This window comes from Equus asinus, chromosome X (genome assembly GCF_041296235.1).
Source record: "Equus asinus isolate D_3611 breed Donkey chromosome X, EquAss-T2T_v2, whole genome shotgun sequence".
Taxonomy (NCBI): Eukaryota; Metazoa; Chordata; class Mammalia; order Perissodactyla; family Equidae; genus Equus; species Equus asinus.
The window spans coordinates 14,818,569-14,837,399 of record NC_091820.1 but is presented as its reverse complement, the minus strand read 5'-3'; the positions used below and the strand labels follow the sequence as shown (position 1 = coordinate 14,837,399).

At 42.7% G+C, this 18,831-nt stretch overlaps 1 protein-coding gene across 2 annotated transcripts in view; it reads left to right on the top strand.

Annotated features, from left to right (window-relative positions):
- Positions 1-2,609: 2,609 nt before the first annotated feature.
- The window catches only part of ADGRG2 (adhesion G protein-coupled receptor G2), a 114,056-nt gene continuing 97,834 nt past the window's right edge, over positions 2,610-18,831 (top strand). Inside the window, exon 1 of one of the 2 annotated variants that reach the window (XM_014847893.3) lies at positions 2,610-2,945. The gene's annotated coding sequence lies outside the window, so the exon portion shown is untranslated. The remainder of the gene's footprint in view (positions 2,946-18,831) is intronic. The other variant, XM_070502030.1, reaches the window with a different exon arrangement.

The window sequence follows — 18,831 nt, the reverse complement described above, 5'->3', positions numbered from 1 at the left end:
CTCTTGGTGCCCGTTTCCCTTGGAAAACAATGAATCTGTTTGAGACCACTGTGTGATCTCACATTTTTAGACTGTTTGGCCACAGGTAAAGTTGCATTTGAAGTTCTAAGGAGTGAGCTGGGCCCTGAGCACTGGTGAGCTATCCTCCTCTGCCATCTCCCTTTGCCAAGAGAGCCCACACTAAGGGGTCCACCAGAGGGAGGGGGCAAGGAGACAAAGACTTCTGACCTCCCTACTCAGTCTGTCATGTTTCCTGATCGACCAATGCCTGGGGATCAACTCTATCACTGGCTAAAAGACCCTGGGGGGCAGGAGCCAAAATCACCCACTCTCCAGTTGCTGGGACATCAGCCCACCGGTTGTGGATAAGTTTCAACCGCAAATCCTGGGCACCCACAGTCTTCCTTCATGTCACCAGACAGGGCTTGTGTAGGAGGTGTGTGACCAGGACTCCCTCTCATGGAAAAGGCAGAGAGCCCCATGGCTGGAGGCGGGGGGAGGGGGGGCGGGGGGGGGGAGCGGGGTGCTCCTCAGTCACAGGCTCTTTCCTCTTCTGTTGGTCCTGATGGCAGAGTTATGTTGATTTTGATTTGAGAGTGTGTGTCAAGGAGAACGACAGTTTCACTGGAAGTGCATCAGAATATGAATTTCTAATTTTAGGCTAAAGAGTGTCTCATTTTTGTTTTTTAAACATATTTCCTTAAAGTGACTTTTTTAACAGCAAGATTGTTTAAAGGAAAAGTATACTTATTCACTTTAGAATATCACTCTTTAGAAATTCAGGCAACTCAATGTGAGCCATACATATTTTAGCTTTTTATTGAAGTAAAACATAAATAAAGAAAAGTGCATGTATCATAGGTGAGCAGCTCAGTGAATTTTCACTAACTTAATAGATCCATGTAAGTAGTACCCTATAAATGCTTCTTATCCCCCTTGTAGCTCCCTCCAGTCACCAACCCCTCAATGACCACCATCCTGACTTCTAACTTCATAGCTTGGTTTCGTATGTTTCCTACTTCGTACAAATGGAATCATGTAGTGTGTATGCATTCGTGTCTGACTTCCTTCGCTCAATATTGTTGATGAAGTCTGTCTATACTCAGCACAGCAGTGGTTTATGCATCCTCATTGCCGTCTGGCATTCCATTTTGTCACTATACCACCACAATATTGATGGACATTTGGGTAGCTTCCAGTCTGGGGCTATTACAAATACACTGCCATGAAGGTTCTCGTTCATGTTCTTTGGTAAACACATGCGCTCATTTCTGCTGAGTACACGCCTAGAAGGGGAATTGCTAGACATAGGGTAGTTGTACGCTCAATTTTAACAGATTCTGGCAAATAGTGGATGAGATTTCTGGTGCCTCTACACAATGTGAGCCCTGTTTTCTAATAAGTCAAACATATGCAGTGTTCAGCTAATGCAAATGGAAACAATTTAACCCTTTGGAGTAACATTGAATCTGTTTATTAAAATATACTGTTTTTCCTCTCATCATAATTCTGCCTCGAACTTGTTATGTAACCTGGATGAGCTTCCTGACCTCCACTCCCCCTTAATCCAACCAGTCAAAAGTCTCTCTGAAAACACTTTCCATTCATTTATCCAGTTAGAATGTTGTGAGTGTGAGTAAGTTGGTGTTTGCAAAACAAATCCAACCCCTCCTGCAAAGCGGAGTATATATCTCGCCTGTGTCGTGTCTAACATGGCAGAGTCAGCCAGGAGGTGCTCAGCAGATCCGCACTTTATAAAAATCCTCTCCAGAGCCGTGAATGCAATTCAGAATCTAGAATTTTGTTTGGGTGGTAAAGAAAAATGGAATAGTCTCCTGTAGGTTTTAACAAAAGAGAATGGTGCTTTTAAAGTGATAAAGTATTTTGCAAAAATAGGAGTTATTTGACTCTAAAGAGGAGGGCTGGAGAGGGTAGTGGGGGGCAGTAAAAAGAGCCAGAGAAGGAATTCAGAGTGCTTACTTTTTTCCTGGTCTCCAATTCTTATTGGAGAACAGAGCCAAGCCCCCCCCCCCCCCCCCGCAGGCCTCCGTTATCCATCTACAACATGAGGTACTCTGATAAGCTGGTTAGGTGATCTGTAAATCCTATCCGCTCTAGTTTTTATTCTGTGACAATGCAGAGGGAGGAGATGCTGTCACACAGAAAGAGTAGAGGGGACCAGGGACAACTCACTTCATATTATCAGCCCCCCCCCCCCACACACACACACAGACACCCAGCAGGCAGAGCGCTGGGGATCCCAGTTTCTAGGTATCCGATGTAACATGTCCTTCACTAGATAACTATGGTGCTGAATCCTTTCCAAGGACGTTTTTCTTTTAGGGATCTCTCCAAATGCCCCTCCAAGTGGTCTGACATCTGATCTCTGCATCAGGAATATTGTGGCAGAGGGGCGACCTCAGGGTTCCCACCCATCACAGCGCACCGTGCTGAAAATGGTGGGACAGGCATTTGGGTACCAGGGCGACCCCTAAAGGTGAGCGGCTGGGTCTGAAGGTTGGGGTCACCAAGGAGCGCGGCGGACCGGACGCCGGGCATCCGAGGGTCTGGCGGTCCAGGGAGTCCAGAAGCACCGCTGGGGGCTTCTACTGGGGTGGGACGGGCCGCCGGGTCCGCGGACCCACTTCTCGCCCTGCCCTCCCGCCCGGAGCTCCCCGCAGGGCTTCGTCCAGCAGAGCCGCTCGCTCGCACCCTCCTCCCTCCGCGCCCCGCCCGCTCCCCACCTCCGCGTCCAGCCTCGCCGCCGCCGCGCGCCGGACGCGCCACGCCGCGCGGGCAGCTAGAGAGCGGGCGGGCGAGCGGTCCGCGAGCGCCGGGGGCGGCGCCCAGCCCGCGGGAGGGAGGAGGAGGGACGCGGCGGGAGGGAAAGGGGAAAAGGAGGGCCGGAGGGCGCCAGCAGCCAGCCCGTCGGCAGGGACCGGCAGGTAAGCGCGCGGCGCCGGGATGGGTCTGTTCCCTCAGGTTCCCGAGCCCCAGTCCGGGGAGCTGGCGACGGGCGCGGGAGGCTCGGGTGTAGCGCCTGGACCTGGAGGGCGACGGGACAGCGGGGCGAACGCTCCCTCCGCCCGGTTACGGCTCTGAGCCGGGGCCAGGGCCACCCTGAAAGGCAGAGCCAGAGGGCCGAGCCCCGGGGGCTGGCACCCCGACAGTGGGAGAGTGCGCGCCGTGGGAAAGGGGGCTCCGGCGACGCGTTCTCCGAGGGGGGGACGTGTGTATTCGAAAGCTTCAAACGGACTCAAACTCTCCCCACCTCTGGGAAAAGGAACCGCCAGTCTTGTTCACGCGGGCGGTCTTCGAGACGCGACTTGCGAGGACTCAGTTTACCGCGCCAGGCAGTGGGTGCGTGGGAGCCTGCGGAGTGCGAACGCTCCCCGGGCCCGAGCCGGCTTGGCGCAGCGCTGCCTGGCGGGACCCAGAACAGGTGGCCCCGGGCGCGGCGGGATGGAAAGGCAGCCCGAATCCTGGGAATGAGCGTGGGGGAAGGAGGAGGCTGCAGTCTCGGGCGAGCGCATTTCGACTGGGACTTGCCATTTCGAGGCTCCGGAACTATCTCTAAGGGGAGAAGGAGAAAGAGAGGTCACGGGCTTCCCCAGAACCAGATAAGGCAGGCGGCACTTTTTAGTATGTACTGTTCACACGAATCCCCTGGGGATCTGGTTAAAATGCAGATTCTGATTTTGTAGATATGAGGTGGGGCCCGACAGTCTGCATTTCTAACAAGCCCCCAGATGATGCTGATGGTGCTGCTCCATTGACTGCACTTTATATGGCAGGCCCTGCGGAAGTACTTTTTGTCCAACAGGCTGAAAACCTTAGGAAAAGTGGGAGATTGGGAGAGGAGGTCCTAAGACTTTACAATCCCACCTCCACGCGCAACACACACATTAAAACGATTGCTACTCATTTAATAGCAAAATGCTTTACTTTCCTTACCAGGTTACTAGCCAAGTACATTATCTGGTGGAAGAGCTGGTTTCATGGGCATGCAACCTGTATTTGGTTTCATGCTCTGTTGTCGTTGTCAAAATTCTTAATAATTTTTGAACAAGGGGCCTCGCATTTTCATTTTGTACTGGGCCCCACAAATCATGTAGCTGATTCTGTCTAGCAGTTACCACAGGCAGAAAGAGCCTGTTTCTTTGATCAGGATTCAGAGCTGGTGGGTGATGGAAAGTGGTTTATTAAGGAAAGACTAGCTAGATGTCCCTCTAGCAGTTCCTCAACCTTTCTTGGCTATTTTAAGAAGTAAGCCTCTGAGTATAACCTCAGTTACACATGGTATGCCAATATTTACTGCTTTATCAATAATTAACTGTTTATTAAGAGCTTAATTATTAATATGTACAATACAATTAAGTTTGATGTTATAATAAATCATAAATTAAGTGACAAAGTGTGTGTTATTTCCAAAGGATTTGAGGAATCGTTTTTAGTGTCTCAAAGTTTTGCTTAGTTAAGATCTAAAATGACCTGGACATTGCTTGCTTTGGCTACTTTGAGCAGCTCAAATGCAAAGCTGGAAAACAAAATGTTGCCAAATTTTGTAGCTGTTCAGGAGTATTGTTTTACAGGGCCTCAGTGCCATGCCAGCCTGGATCGGATTCTCTCTGCTTTTATCATTCCCACATCCCTGCAAGGTGACTTTCATTAGAAGGGGGATAGAGCAGATTTCGCTATTGAAAAACGCTGAAGAAATGCAAGGCCAGCTTAGTGTTTTCTCTGTGAATAATTCTTGCCAAACCCCCACAGATTCCAGGTGTGTGTGCTTTTCTAAAAAAAAAATTGGAAACACAGAGAAGAAAAAAAAAACTTGAACTTTAATTGTGGATATGATTTTGTTCAGCAGAGGGAGAAAAAGTCTGAGAAGTGGAATTTCATTGGCGGGTTTGGCAGGGTAGGGAGAGCTGCTGTGTTTTTGGTACCATGAACAAGCTTTCCAGAAATGGCAGAGCGAGTTTGCTCAGGTGTTAGGGAGAGCCAGTAAAGAAGCTGCTTTTCTATGGCCGACTGGGGCTCTGGTGTGGTTGCAGTGTGGCTGAGTCTGGTTTAGGACTCAGGGGGACATCACTACTAGGTTCCTGGTTCTTTCACTGCTCACATGAAACTGACAAACACGTTTTTGCATTTTGCTCCCTGAGAGTGCCAAGTCACTTTCAAATACACGCTACAAACTGGGAAGAGCACCATTATGTTTAAAAAAAAAGAAGGAAGGAAGAGAATGTGTTTCTGTGATGTCAGTAATTCTCGAGATAGAAAAGAGAGAGTTTGTCTTTAAAAAAAATCCTGGGAGCTGGTTTCTATGCCTCTCTGAGGAAGACTTTCCCTACCTCAGAGAAAAAAAATTTTCTTTTAAAATCTTCATGGTTTTTAAAATATGTGGGTCTTTAATCCACGTTGAACTTATTTTAGGGGCATGGTATGAGGTGGGGGGGTATTGGAACTTAAGAAATGGGCTAAACATTTGGGGAAAATTATAATAAAATAAATTCCCTAAAATAAGATTCTGTGAACACTGTTCCATTTTATAAATCTACTTAATTCTTGAGTTGATTCCGTGTTTTTAAAATTGAGGTAAAATTTATTTATGACAGTCACTCCTTTAATGTAAAGTTCTATAAGTTTTTACAAGTACATATAGTCATGTAATGACCACCATATCAAGATACAGAAGAATTTCATCACTCTAAAAAATTCCTTATTGACCCTTTGTGGTCAATCCCTCCCACCACTCTTAGCCCCTGGCAACCACCGATTTGTTTTCTGTTGCTATAAATTTGTCTTTTCCAGAATGTCCTGTGGATGGGTTCATATACCATGTAGCCTTCTGAGTCTGGCTTCTTTCCTGTAGCATAATGCATTTGAGATTCATCCATGTTGTTGTGCGACTCAGTAATTTGTTTTTTTTTCTTTTGAGGAAGATTAGCCCTGAGCTAACTGCTGCCAATCCTCCTCTTTTTGCTGAGGAAGACTGGCCCTGAGCTAACATTCGTGCTCATCTTCCTCTACCTTTTTTTTATATGTGGGACGCCTACCACAGCATGGTGTGCCAAGTGGTGCCATGTCCGCACCCGGGATCTGAACTGGCGAACCCCGGGGCCGCGAGAGCGGAACGTGTGCACTTAACCACTGTGCCACCGGGGCGGCCCCTAATTTGTTCATTTTTATTGCTGAGTAATGTTCCACAGTTTGTTTATCCATTCACCAACTTTCAGTGATTATGACTAGGGCTAATATAAACATTAGCATACAGCTTTCTGTGTGGACATAAATTTTCATTTTACTCAGGTAAATACCTAGAAGTAAGATTGTTGCTGTATTGTATGATGAATTTAACTTTGTAAGAAACTGCTGAGCTTTTCCCAAGTGGCTGCACCACTGTGCATTCCCACCAGCAATGTATGAGAGGTCCAGTTGCTTGGCTTCCTTGTCAGCACTTGGTATTGTCAGTTTATTTTATTTCAGCCATTCCAGTGGGTTTGTGGTGTCATCTCTTTGTGGTTTTAGTTTGTGCTTCCCTGATGACTAATGATGTTAAGCATCTTTTCATGTGCTTTTTGGTCATTTGTGTATCTTCTTTTATGAAATGTCTGGGGTTTTTTATTGTTTGTCTTATTACTGAATCATAAGAGTTCTTCATATATTGTATATCTGGATACAAGTTCTCTGTCAGATATATGCATTGCAAATATTTTCTTTTAGTCTGCTGCTTGCCTTTTCATTTTCTTTCTTTTTTTTTTTTATTGTGGTAAGAACACTTAGCATGAGATCTACCCTCTTAACAAATTTTGAAGTGCACAATACAGTATTGTTAACTACAGGCACAATGTTATACAGTAGATCTCCAGAACTTACTCATCTTGCATAATTGAAACTTTATACTCATTGAGCAGGAACTCCCCATCCCTCCTTCCCCAGCCCCTGGCAACCACCATTCTACTCTCTGCTTCAATCAGTTTGACTATTTTATTTGACTTCTACCTCTTGTAATTGAAATTAATGACTTTTTTTTTTAAGAGCAGAAGTTTCAAATTTTGATAAAGTCTACTTTATCAGGTTTTTTCCCCTATGGATAGCACTTTTAGTAGCCTGTCTAATAAATCTTTGTCTACCTCAAGTTTACCAAGATTTTCTCTTGTGTTTTCTTCTAGACATGTTACAGTTTTATCATTTACATGTAGGTTTCTGACTTCAAGTTAATTTTTTATGGGTCAAGGTTCACTTTTTTCCATATAGATAGCCAATTGTTCAACACTATTGGTTGAAAAGACTGTGCTTTCCCCCCATTGTATCCCCTTGGCCTCTTTGTAAAAAATGAATTGTCTGTATATGTATGGGTTTATTTTTGAATTCTATTCTGTTCCATTGATGTGTATGTCTGTCCTTATGCGAATACCACACTGTAGGTCTTACACATTCTTGTTAGGTGAATTTCTAGATTGTTTTGTGTACTTTTTATTGCTTTTGGACATTATGTCCTTTTTTTCCCATTTCATTTTATAATTACTATACTATTATATAGAAAGGCTATTTAATTTTTTGGTAAGTCTATCATATCCAAGCCATCTTACTGAACTTTTATTAGTTCTCATAGTTTTTCAGTTGGTTTTCTTGGGTTTTTAAGATAGACAACCAAACTCTCTGCAAATGGCAATAGTATAGGGATCCCCTCCCCCCAATATTTTTTCCTCAATTTTATTTGCTTGCCTTTGGGTAGGTTTCCTTCTAGGACAATGTTGAGGAGGGGTTTCTCATTTGGGTGGGAATCCTTCTAATAGTTTACCACTAGGTATTATGCTTACTATAGAGTTCTGGTCATTACCATTATTATCTTCAGCAGGTTTCTTTCCATTTTTAGCTTTTAAACGTCTAGAGTTTAATTTAAAAATTTCTTGTTCTTCTTGGAATTTTTTTCATTGAAAGCCTAACAGTTTTGAGGTGCGTCAGTCTCGCTGGCTTTGGAGGGTCGTATTTTGATCTCCCTGGAGGAGAAGATAGCATGGCATAAGTCAATTCGTTTTATTTAGACTGCAAAGAAACTACCATTGGAGCTTTTTATAATGTTCTCATTTGGGGGGCTGCCAGGTACAGTGCTGAAGGGAGAGAATAAAGGGACAGTTTATAACCTAGTTATGCATAAATAAGGTAGCTTTTTGTGGTGGTTTTCAAACTTTCCTACCCACCATTCATAGTGAGAAATACATTTTGTAATTCAACTCAGTATGTACATACCTATGTATAATTCAAACAGAATCTCACAAAGTATTATGCACTTTTCCTTTGTGCCATATATTCTGATATTTTCAATTCTCTTCCATCTGTTCTATTTCATTTTAAAAGGATGATCATGACCCTCTAAACTAATTTGACCACTTTCATAAAACACTGGTTTATAAAACTGTACATTTAGTTTTTAAGCCCCTAAACTGCTGAACTGTCCAGGACAGATTCATTTTATATCAGATCCTGCTACGAGGCAAAGTGAGTTCATTTATAATACCCTGAGATAATCAGAGCTACCCACATTTCTCTCTTAAATTACTCTATAGCCTCTAAATGAGTCTCCCAGCATCCACCCTTGACCTCACAGAATAGCCAGTAAATGCAGTCTTGCAAACCCATTGCTCGAAACCCTCTAATCACCTCTACCACAGTTGGAATAAATCCCCAGATCCTCACTGTAGCCTCTGAGGCCCTCTGGGTCTTGACCCCAATTCCTCATACACTTCTCCAAGCACTCCAGCCTCCTTGCTGTTCCTCACCCAAGCCAAGCTTTGGCCTGCCTCCCAGCCTCTGCATTTGCTCTGTCACCCGCCTGGAGCACCGTTTCACTAGATATGCACATACCTTGTTCTCTTGTTTCATCAGGGTCTTTTCTAACCCTCATTCTAAAATAGCATTGCCCACCTACCACCAGAAATATCCACCCCCTCATCCCACTTTTGTTTTGTTGGCAACACTATTATCTGCAATTATATTATTTAATTATTTGTTGACTGATTCCATGTCTTTTTTTCCCTGCTAGATTATAAGTTCCAAGAAGGCAAGGGCTTTGTGTATCCTGCTCACTGTTGTATTCTCAGAACCTAGAAGAGTGGGGCATAGTAGATGCTCAATAAATATTTGTCGACTGGATGAATGAGTGTGCCTAGAATCTAGAACAAATCAGGCACTAATCCTAAGAGAAATTCAACACACTCTGCCTTTCTGTTTAATTTTAGTGTGGAAATTTCTTTTGGTTGCGCATGGGGTATATTTTAATGTAAGCAGTTCGTTAATCAGCAGACATCTGGCATCCACTACGTTTCTGACTCTGTGATAATAATAACGGTAGCTAATATTTATTGGGCAGGCACTGCTCTTCCTGCTTTAGATATGTTAACTCATTTATTCCTCCCAATTTCTCGAGGTAGGTACTATTATTACCATTTTATAGATGAGGAAACTGAGGCACAGAGAGGTTAGGTACTTTGCCGAAGGTCATACAAAATGTTAAGTAGTGGATCCAGGGTTTGAACACAGACCATCTGATTTCAGAGCCTGTGTTCTTAACCACAATGCTCATAGCAACAAGGAGTATACACAATTCCTGAACTTTATGAACATGTAATGTTTGTGGCCTTTGTTCTCTTACCATAGTGGTTCTCAACCAGGGCTGATTTTGCCCCCCTGGGGACATTTGCCAATGTCTGGAGACATTTCTGGTTGTCATGACTGGCAGGGTGGGGGGAAGTGCTACTGGCATCTAGTGGGTAGGGGCCAGGGATGTTGCTAGACATCCTACAATGCACAGGAACCACCCACCCCCCGCCGGTCCCTCTTACTCCCCAACAGAGAATTATCTGGCCCAAACGTCCATAGTGCTGAGGTTGAGAAACCCTGCCTTAGCACAGTAGTTCTGAAAGCTGGCTGCCCATTGGAATCACCTGGGGAGTTTTCAGAATAAATACTGATGTCTAGGTCCAGTTCGTGACCTTAATAAACCTTACATGGGCCCTCAGCAGTGCCCGGCAAGCCTCGCATGCTGGCAGAGTGGATTTGCTTTTCTAGTCCCCAAAACAGCTGTTTGACACCTTTTCTTTCCTCTGTCCCGCCTACAGTAGCTGCTGACTCTGGCTCATTGGACAGGAACCTCCTCATATTCTCACCACCCGAACTCCCAACATGTGTGTGTTTGAACAAATAGTCATGGTGCTCCCCACTGTTACTGTGGATCTGGGAATGAAACGTCCCCAATGTGTCAAAGACTGGCTTCTTTTCTGGGCTTTGGACCCCTCATCCTCTTTGCCTTCTCAAGGACATATTCTTTTTTTCATTTTTTAAAACTTTTTGTTTGGAAATTTCAAACTTTCCAAGTAAGTTGCAAAAGTAAAAATAGTACAGAGAATACTCATATACCCTTTGTCCAGATGCATCTATTGTTAACATTTTACATTTGCTTTATCATATGCGCTCTTGCTCAAGCACATAATGTTTTTCTGAACCATGTGAGGATAAGTTACATCCATCACGGACTTTACTCCTAAGCACTTCAGTATGGGTTTCCTAAGGATAAGAATATTCTCTTACATAACCATGGTACTGTTATCAACTTCAGTAAATTTAACATTGATACAATACTGTTATTTAATCTGCCATTTGTATTCCAATTTTGACAACAGACCTGATAACATCCGTTATAGCATTTTTCCTTCTAGTACAGATCTCGTCTAGGGTTGTTATGGCAGTTAGTTGTCATGTCTCTTAGCCTCTTTTAGTCTGGAACATTTCCACAGCCTTTCTTTGTCTTTTATGACATTGGCCTTGTGGGGAAGGAAAAATAATTTTCCCTCTACCCTTCTAGGTTCTTGGCTGAGACCCCCGTGTAATAAAAGATTAACAGGAGAAAAACAAACAGAAGTTTAACAACATGCATACCTCCTGTATACATGGGAGAGACCCAGGAAAAGTGAGAAACTCCCTGAAATGGCCCAAGCCACCACCTTAAATACCATCTCCAGCTAAAGACAAAAGAAGTGTTTGTGTGTGGCGGGGGCAGTTATGGGAGGTGACCAGGCAAAGCACAGTAAATAAGGGTAAGGTTGTGATGCAGATTTAAGTCCTGCCTTCTCCATTGATAAAGAGTTTCTAGACATTTAAAGTTATCCTTCTCTTCCTAGTACAGAGAGGGAGACACCCTTACAAATGGAGATTTCTCTCATAAATGTCATGGTTTTCAGAGCTTCTCTGATGTCTGCTATTTCTTAAAAATAATCAGCTTGAAATAATCCTTATGCCAAAGAGGCATGTTTTGGGGTGGCATATTCTGCTCCCATTCAGCATTTAGGATGAATACACACCACCCCCCTCTCCTTTTTTAATAGAACATTCATTGTTTGGGGTTTGTCTGATGATTCTTGTGACTAGATACAAGTTAGGCATTTGGGGCCAGAATACTGCATAGACGATGTTGTGTCCTCAGGGTACCACATCTGGAGGTCCATGATGTCTGGATGTTCTTCTCTTCCTTGTTGGTGATGTTAATTTTGATCACCTGGTCAAGGTACTGTCTAATTTCTCCACTGTGTAGTGACTGGCTTTTTCCTTCCTAATCATCAGTCTGTGGGAAGACACAAATAGCCTACTCCTTATCAGTATTTCCCACTAGATTTAGCATCCAGTGATGATTTTTGCCTGATCCAATCTTTAATATGATGGTTGAAAATAATGATTTCCAACTCTGGTATTCTCTCCACATTTACCAGTTGGCCCTCAGCAAGAGCCCTTCCTTCTCCCCTATTTATTTATTTATTCATGTGTTTATTATCGGTATGGACTCAAGAATTCCTATTTTTTTCAGTGGTTTTCAATTCATTACTGTACTTAATTATTTTGGTGCTCAAGGTGTGAAGGACTTAATTCTTAATTCTATTTGCTTCTTTCTTTCCTGCTTTAGTGAACTTCCCTCTCTTCTTTTCTGGATCATTCCCATCAAGTTATAATCATGTTCTAATATGTAATATCTCCATTGGTTCTGCATCCCCTGCCAGTCGCCCCCACATTTCTAGTCACCCCTCCTCAGGGGAACCTCTTAAAAGGCTTCACTTACTTTATTGCCCCACATTCTTCCCTTGTCCAATCTAATGAGGGTCTTGTCCTGAGGCTCTTCTTGTCAGTCCTCAATGAACTCCTTGTTGCCAAATACAGCAGATGTCACTTCTCTGACTTATCATACTTGACTTTGCAGCAGCATTTGACATAGTCATTCCTTCCTTCTTTGAACACTTTCTTCTTGTGGCTTCCATTATCCTGCGCTCTCTTGGTTTTCCTACTCTTGCTGGTAACTCATTCTAGGTCTTCCTTTCTGGCTCCTCCTCATTGGCTCAACCTTCAAAGGTTGGTGTCCCTCCAGGGCCCTGGGACTCCCTTCTCTTCTCTTTGTACAGGCTCCTGAGATGTCCCCATCCAGTCTATGACTTTATATTCCATCTAGATGCCAGTACCTGCAGCCATGACCATTCCCACCACTCAAGATTTACTAATCCATTCTTTTAAAAGCTTTGTATGTACTGTCCCCCCCCATCAGCTTTGTTGAGGTATAATTGACAAATAGGAATTGTATATATTTAAGGTGTACAATGTGATATTTTGATATATGTATACATTGTGAAATGATCACCACACTCTAACACATCCATCACCTCATAGTTACCTTTTGTGTGTGTGTGTGTGTGTATGGTAAGAACAGTTAGGATCTACCCTTCTAGCAAACTTCAAGTATACAATACACTATTGTTAATTGTAGTCACCCTGCTATACATTAGATCTCCAGAACTCATTCATTTACGCTGATTTTAAGAAAAAGTAAACTTCAGCCTCCTTAGCATGGCATTCAAACTGCATTACCACTATTAGATTAAAATGTAGAATTGATCTTATTGTGTAAGGGGAATCGTCTCAAAAATATCTTGGAGATCTTTATACTGACTCAAAAATACCATTGGGAAATACTAGAAAAAAAGGTTGATAAATTGACTAATTCTAAGAATGTTGAAAGTTTTGGGGGAAACTTGAAACATTAAAAGGCTCAGAAATGAGAACTATAGAAATGAAAAATGGAAGAAAGCACAGGAAAAATCATGCTTTTAAACATTTTTGTGCTTTTTAAATATTAAAATTAAAAAATCTTGGAACTAACAAAGACTTACTAATCCACGTGGATATCAATAGGCATCTCAAACTCAGTATTTCCAAAGCAAAATCTTGATTCCCTGCCATTCCTATGCCAAACCTGATTCTCTCCCAGTGAGGCCCTCCCAGTATATGGCACCACCATCCACCCAATTGTTCAAGCCTGTAAGTTTCGTGCTCCACACCCAACCCATCAACAAATCTTGTCCGCTTGGCTTCCAAAGTATATCACAAGTGTTCCCACTTCTCTCTACCCCGACTCCTCCACCATACTTCAGTCCACCACTGTCTCTTTCTTGGATAATTGTAGTGGCCTGCTATAATCCAATTCCAATAGGCAGCTAGAGCATCTTTTTAGAAACATTAATTGGATCATGTCACTCCCCTGCTGGATTATGTTGTGCCGTGTTCTGGCCCCTGCTGTTCACCTTTCCCTGTTGTGGACCCAGCTCCTCCTTTTGACTCTTCCAGCACATCAAGCTCCTTTTGGTCTTTTGTATTAAATGTTTGTTCTCCCTGGAATGTTGTCTCTACCCCCTCCCTCATCTTTCTATGACTGGTTTTTCATCATTCATATGTCAGTTTAAATATCAAATCTTGGATCACTTGATCTAAAATAGCCACCAAGTCTCCCTCTATATCGTTCGTACCTTACTTTAATTCTCAACACTGCACTTATATTAGTTTTCTTATTTGTATATTTATTGTTCTTCTCTCCCCTGCCTCCTCTCCCCATGCTAGAATGTGAGCAGGGTCCACACTTTGTCCCTAATGCCTACAGTAGTATTTGGTATGTAGTAGGTATTCAATAAATATTTGATAAATGAATGAATGATACATTTAAACTGGCTAACATGATGCCCAGCAAATGGAAGACACTCGATTAATATTCTTTCTCCTGTGAGTACACTCATGTTTCTGGGGCTAAGTCTAGAAGCTTTTGGTGAGAAGAGTGATCTGATAAACACATTTATATTTATGTGTTAGGATCCTAATTATTAGAGTCTCCAGACAAAGGGGAATTAGATTTTACTGAGAAAACAAAGTGATAGAATTACAGGAATCACCAGTGTCACATTTTTCAGTGGAGGACTTTCTTGGCCCTCCTAACTATAAGACTGGTTCTCAGATATTTTTAAAAAATTGACATATTTAACTTGAGTTTTAGACACATAAATTTTCTAAACCTTATGGATATTCATGAATATATGGGGGGAGGGGAAGAAAGATTGGGAGGATGTGTGCTAAAGTGGTTTCCCTTTTAGGCATTATTTAAAGATTAGCTTTGGGCTTTTTTGCAGACTTTTGTAGTGGATTCTGTATGGTACTAAAGCTTCCAGGAAAAATCAGTACAAATGAGCTCAACTAGTGATTTTCTTATGTAGGTGATTAGCAAAATGTTTCGGGATATTTGGAGAAACCATTACCTTCGACCCAGTAGGATTTATTTTTTTTAATTGGATCAAATGCTCATTGTATTTGCAGTTCATGAATCAACATGAATCAAGAGCATGTACCATTATTTACTTTTGTGATATTTATCACCTCTGCATCATTATTAGTCATTTTCTTTCTAGCAACCATCTTTAGTGAAGGTAGGCAAGTGTGTCAAGTAGCATTTCATGGCGATATTTTGAGTGAGTCTTATTCTTTTTGACTCATCTGTGAAAGTGGATTAAGTGTGTATACATAATTTTTTAAATTAAGCTTTTTATTGAAGTACATATTGATGTACACGTTATGCACATTATAAACGTACAGCTCAATGAATTTTCACAAACTGTGCATACCCCTGTCACCAGCCCCCAGATCAAGAATCAGAACATGAGCAGCTCCCAAAGGCCCCTTCATGTCTCCTTCCAGTCACTACCACCCTCCAAAAGTAACTACTATTCTGATTCTAATGTCATAGATTCATTTTGCCTATTCTTGAATTTTATATATATGGTACCACCCAGGATATCTGACTTTTTGCACTCAGTCTTGTTTGTGAGATTCATCCACATCGTTGTGTGTAGAGTTGCAGTTGCTGTATAGTATTCCGTTATATGACTGTATCACAATGTGTCCTTCCTACTATTGATGGGTCTTTGGTTTGTTTCCAGTTTTTGGCTTTTATGGACACTGCTGTGAGGAACACTCTTGTACATATCTTTTGATGAACACGTGTATTACTACTTGGCAAATACTGTAGGGGAGGAAAAATCATTTCCCCTCCACCCTTCTGCGTTCTTGCCTGAGACTCCCCTAATAAAAGACAGATTAACAGGAGAAAAACAAACAGAAGTTTAATAACATGTATACCTCCTGTAAACATGGGAGAGACCCAGGAAAACTGAGTAACTCCCCAAAATGGCCCAAGCCACCACCTTAAATACCATCTCCAGCTAAAGACAAAAGAAGATGGGTGGGCAGTTATGGATGGTAACTAGGAAAAGCACAGTAAACAAGAGTAAGGTCGTTGTGCAGACTTAAGTCCTGCTTTCTCCATTGATAAGAGTTTCGGGAGATTTAAAGTCATCCTCCTCTTCCTGGTACAGAGAGGGAGACACCCTTACAAATGGAGATTCCCCTTATAAATGTAAATATCTATTATAAAAGAGTAACTTCTACTCAGTTTTTAGAGCTTCTCTCTTGTCTACTGTTTCTTAAAAATAATCAGCCTCAAGGTAATCCTTATGCCAAATAAGCATATTTTGCGGTGGCATATTCTGCTCTCCTTTAATACCTAAAAGGACGCTTTAAATATATATCTAATCGCTTTCACAGTTGTCAGTTATTTTCTCAGATTAGTAGCCACCTTTGGACATATTCATACATCTGTATCCATATACAATGTTGGGGCTTTTAATTCACAACTTGAATTAAGCTTTAGCATCAATTGTTTTTCTACTTTAATTTTTTTCTAAGAGCCTGTTTCTATGCTCATTTATTCCCCTACCAACTACCTATATTAAAATGTCATTTCTAAATAAGAATTTTGGCTTGCTTTTTCTTGCCACCCCCCCCACACACATTGGTATTTATTTTGAAACGAAAAACACTCATGGAACTGTTGAATGTATTGTGCAGATATTGAGGCAAAGGTTTACCCACCTGAATAGTCTTGGAATGGTACAGATTTATTAAGCACTGATTCTTTTATTTATTTATTATAATTGATTTTATTTTAATATACACACATGTAAATATGGACACATATGTTGATATACACTTAAAATATGTTTAGAAAGGCAGACAACAAATTATGTTTATTATGATATGGGATATGGTGAATTTAATTTCTTTTTTTATTGGTTTATAACATTTTATAAATTTCAGGTGTGCATCGTTATATATTTTGAATTCTGTGTAGATTACACATGTTCACCACCCAAAGACTAATTACAATCCATCACCACACACATGTGCCTAATCACCCCTTTTGCCCTCCTCCCTCCCCCCTTCCCCTCTGGTAACCACCAATCCAATTTCTGTCTCTGTGCGATTGTTTGTCGTTGTTTTTATCTTCTGCTTATGAGTGAGATCACATGGTATTTGCCTTTCTCCCTCTGACTAATTTCACTCAGCATAATACCCTCAAGATCCATCCATGTTGTCACAAATGGCCGGATTTCATCATTTCTTATGGCTGAGTAATATTTCATTGTGTCTATATACCACATCTTCTTTAATCCATTCATCCCTTGATGGGCACCTGGGTTGCTTCCAAGTCTTGGCTATTGTGAATAATGCTGCGATGAACATAGAGATGCATGGATCTTTATGCATTCATAAGCACTGATTCTTAATTTTACCAACCGGAAATGAAGAAAGAAGTAAATGAGGAGTTTTTGAAAAACTAAAGTGTGGTTTATTTTGTTATGATTACTACAGGTCGGCAAGTTGACACTAGTGTCTCCCTTTGTCCCAAGTTGCAATAACTTACTCCATCCAGCAAATCTGAAGTTAATTCAACAAACTGGATAGAGCAAATATAGCCTGAAATCGAGAAAATACCTTCTACTTGCTTTTGGTAGGAGACACAGTCGCTGAATGTACTCTATGCAGAGAATAATTAGCGAATAGTATTATCTACAGCAGTGCTTTTCCAATGTACAAATTGGTCACCTGGGAGTCTTGTTAAAATACAGATGTGGATTCTGTAGCTCTGGGGTGGGGCCGGAGAGTTCTGCTGTTCAAGGACCGCACTTTGAATAGTGAGATTTTAGAGCACAGCTGGGGGTCACCTGAAACCTTTGTCTATTGCCTATTTACCAATGCTAAACATCCCTGCCCAAGTGCCTCTCTGCGCTCGTCCTCCCAGCGCTGAAGAACCAGGTGTGTGCAGTCTTCCTCAGAGCAGAGACAAAGCCCAGTGCTCTTTTAACTTCAAGTAGCGACTCCTTTCAACGCCTCCTTACCTAGTCTCTCCTCAAACATTCCAAACACCTGAAGAGAAACCACTGAACTACTCAAACGCACGCCAAACCAACACACACGCCTGCCCCACCCCCCAGGTACTGACCTGAAGAAAGGAGTGGGGCAGGGCAGGCGTGAAACCACCCTTTTCTCTCCTGGATTTAGTGTTTCGTACTTCCTCATTCATTCCAGGGAAACTGGGTGTCCATTTCAACATCCTGGCCCTGACCATTTCAGTACACACCAGCCGCCTTCGACCCACTAGCTGCACATTTCTCTGCCTGAGAGCCCGCTCTGCCTGCCCATGTGGCAGGTGGGAGTGCCAGGGAATTAACACTCCCCACCCCACCCCAGGAGCAGCCCTCAACCAATGCCTGATGAAACGTGGTAGGTAAATAGCACAGCCCCTTGGCCCGTGAGTAGGATAACTCTGAGACAGACGGATCTTCTTCACTGGCTCCCAGAGTTCCCCAGGACTGAGCTTCAGTTGCCCCCAGTGATAACTGGCTTGATAATGCACCTGTATTAGCTGCCTTCTTGCCCTTGTCTCACTTCCTCATTCTCCTGTTTCCTGGGATCACATCCTAAATAAACTGCTTGTTCTCTAGTCCTTCCCTCAGAGTTACCTTCTGGAGGAACTCAAACTAGGGCAGGGCTCTTTGAGGCCAACAGTCAGGAAGTACTTTTGTTCATTTTCATAAAACCTCATTACAAGATGACACAGGAGCCCAGTGGAGTTTGTTTGGGGGGGACAGGTTTCACCAGTATCTGGTTATTTTGTTGGCGTGACACCAACCATTCAGATGGCTGGAAATAAGCCCAATAATGGAGAGAATGCTTCTGTGATCCTGGGCAACTTGGGGGATCATGTCAACAGAATTGATATTCTTGGCTCCCCAGCAGAGCTGATTCTGGTCTGTCTTGTATCTCTGAGTTCTGTCCCAGAGCCCTTGACCACATCTTGTGGCCCCTGCAAACTTCATTCTTGCTGCATCCTAGTTGCATCTTCCTTTCTCTAGGCCTCCTCCCTGAGGTGCTCTGTTGTGGGCTCTGCCCAGCCCCTTGGGACAATGAGTCCTCTTTTGGACCTTCACTTTACTGTGTGGAGGCCCTTAATGTTAAGTTTCAAGGATGTTCCCACACCTGTCTTCCAAGCTTTGAGTCTGTGGTCATTGCTCCTCCTAGCTGTCTTCAACTTGTGCCCCTCCCCCTACCTTCTTCCCCAAACTGGAAGTAGATCTG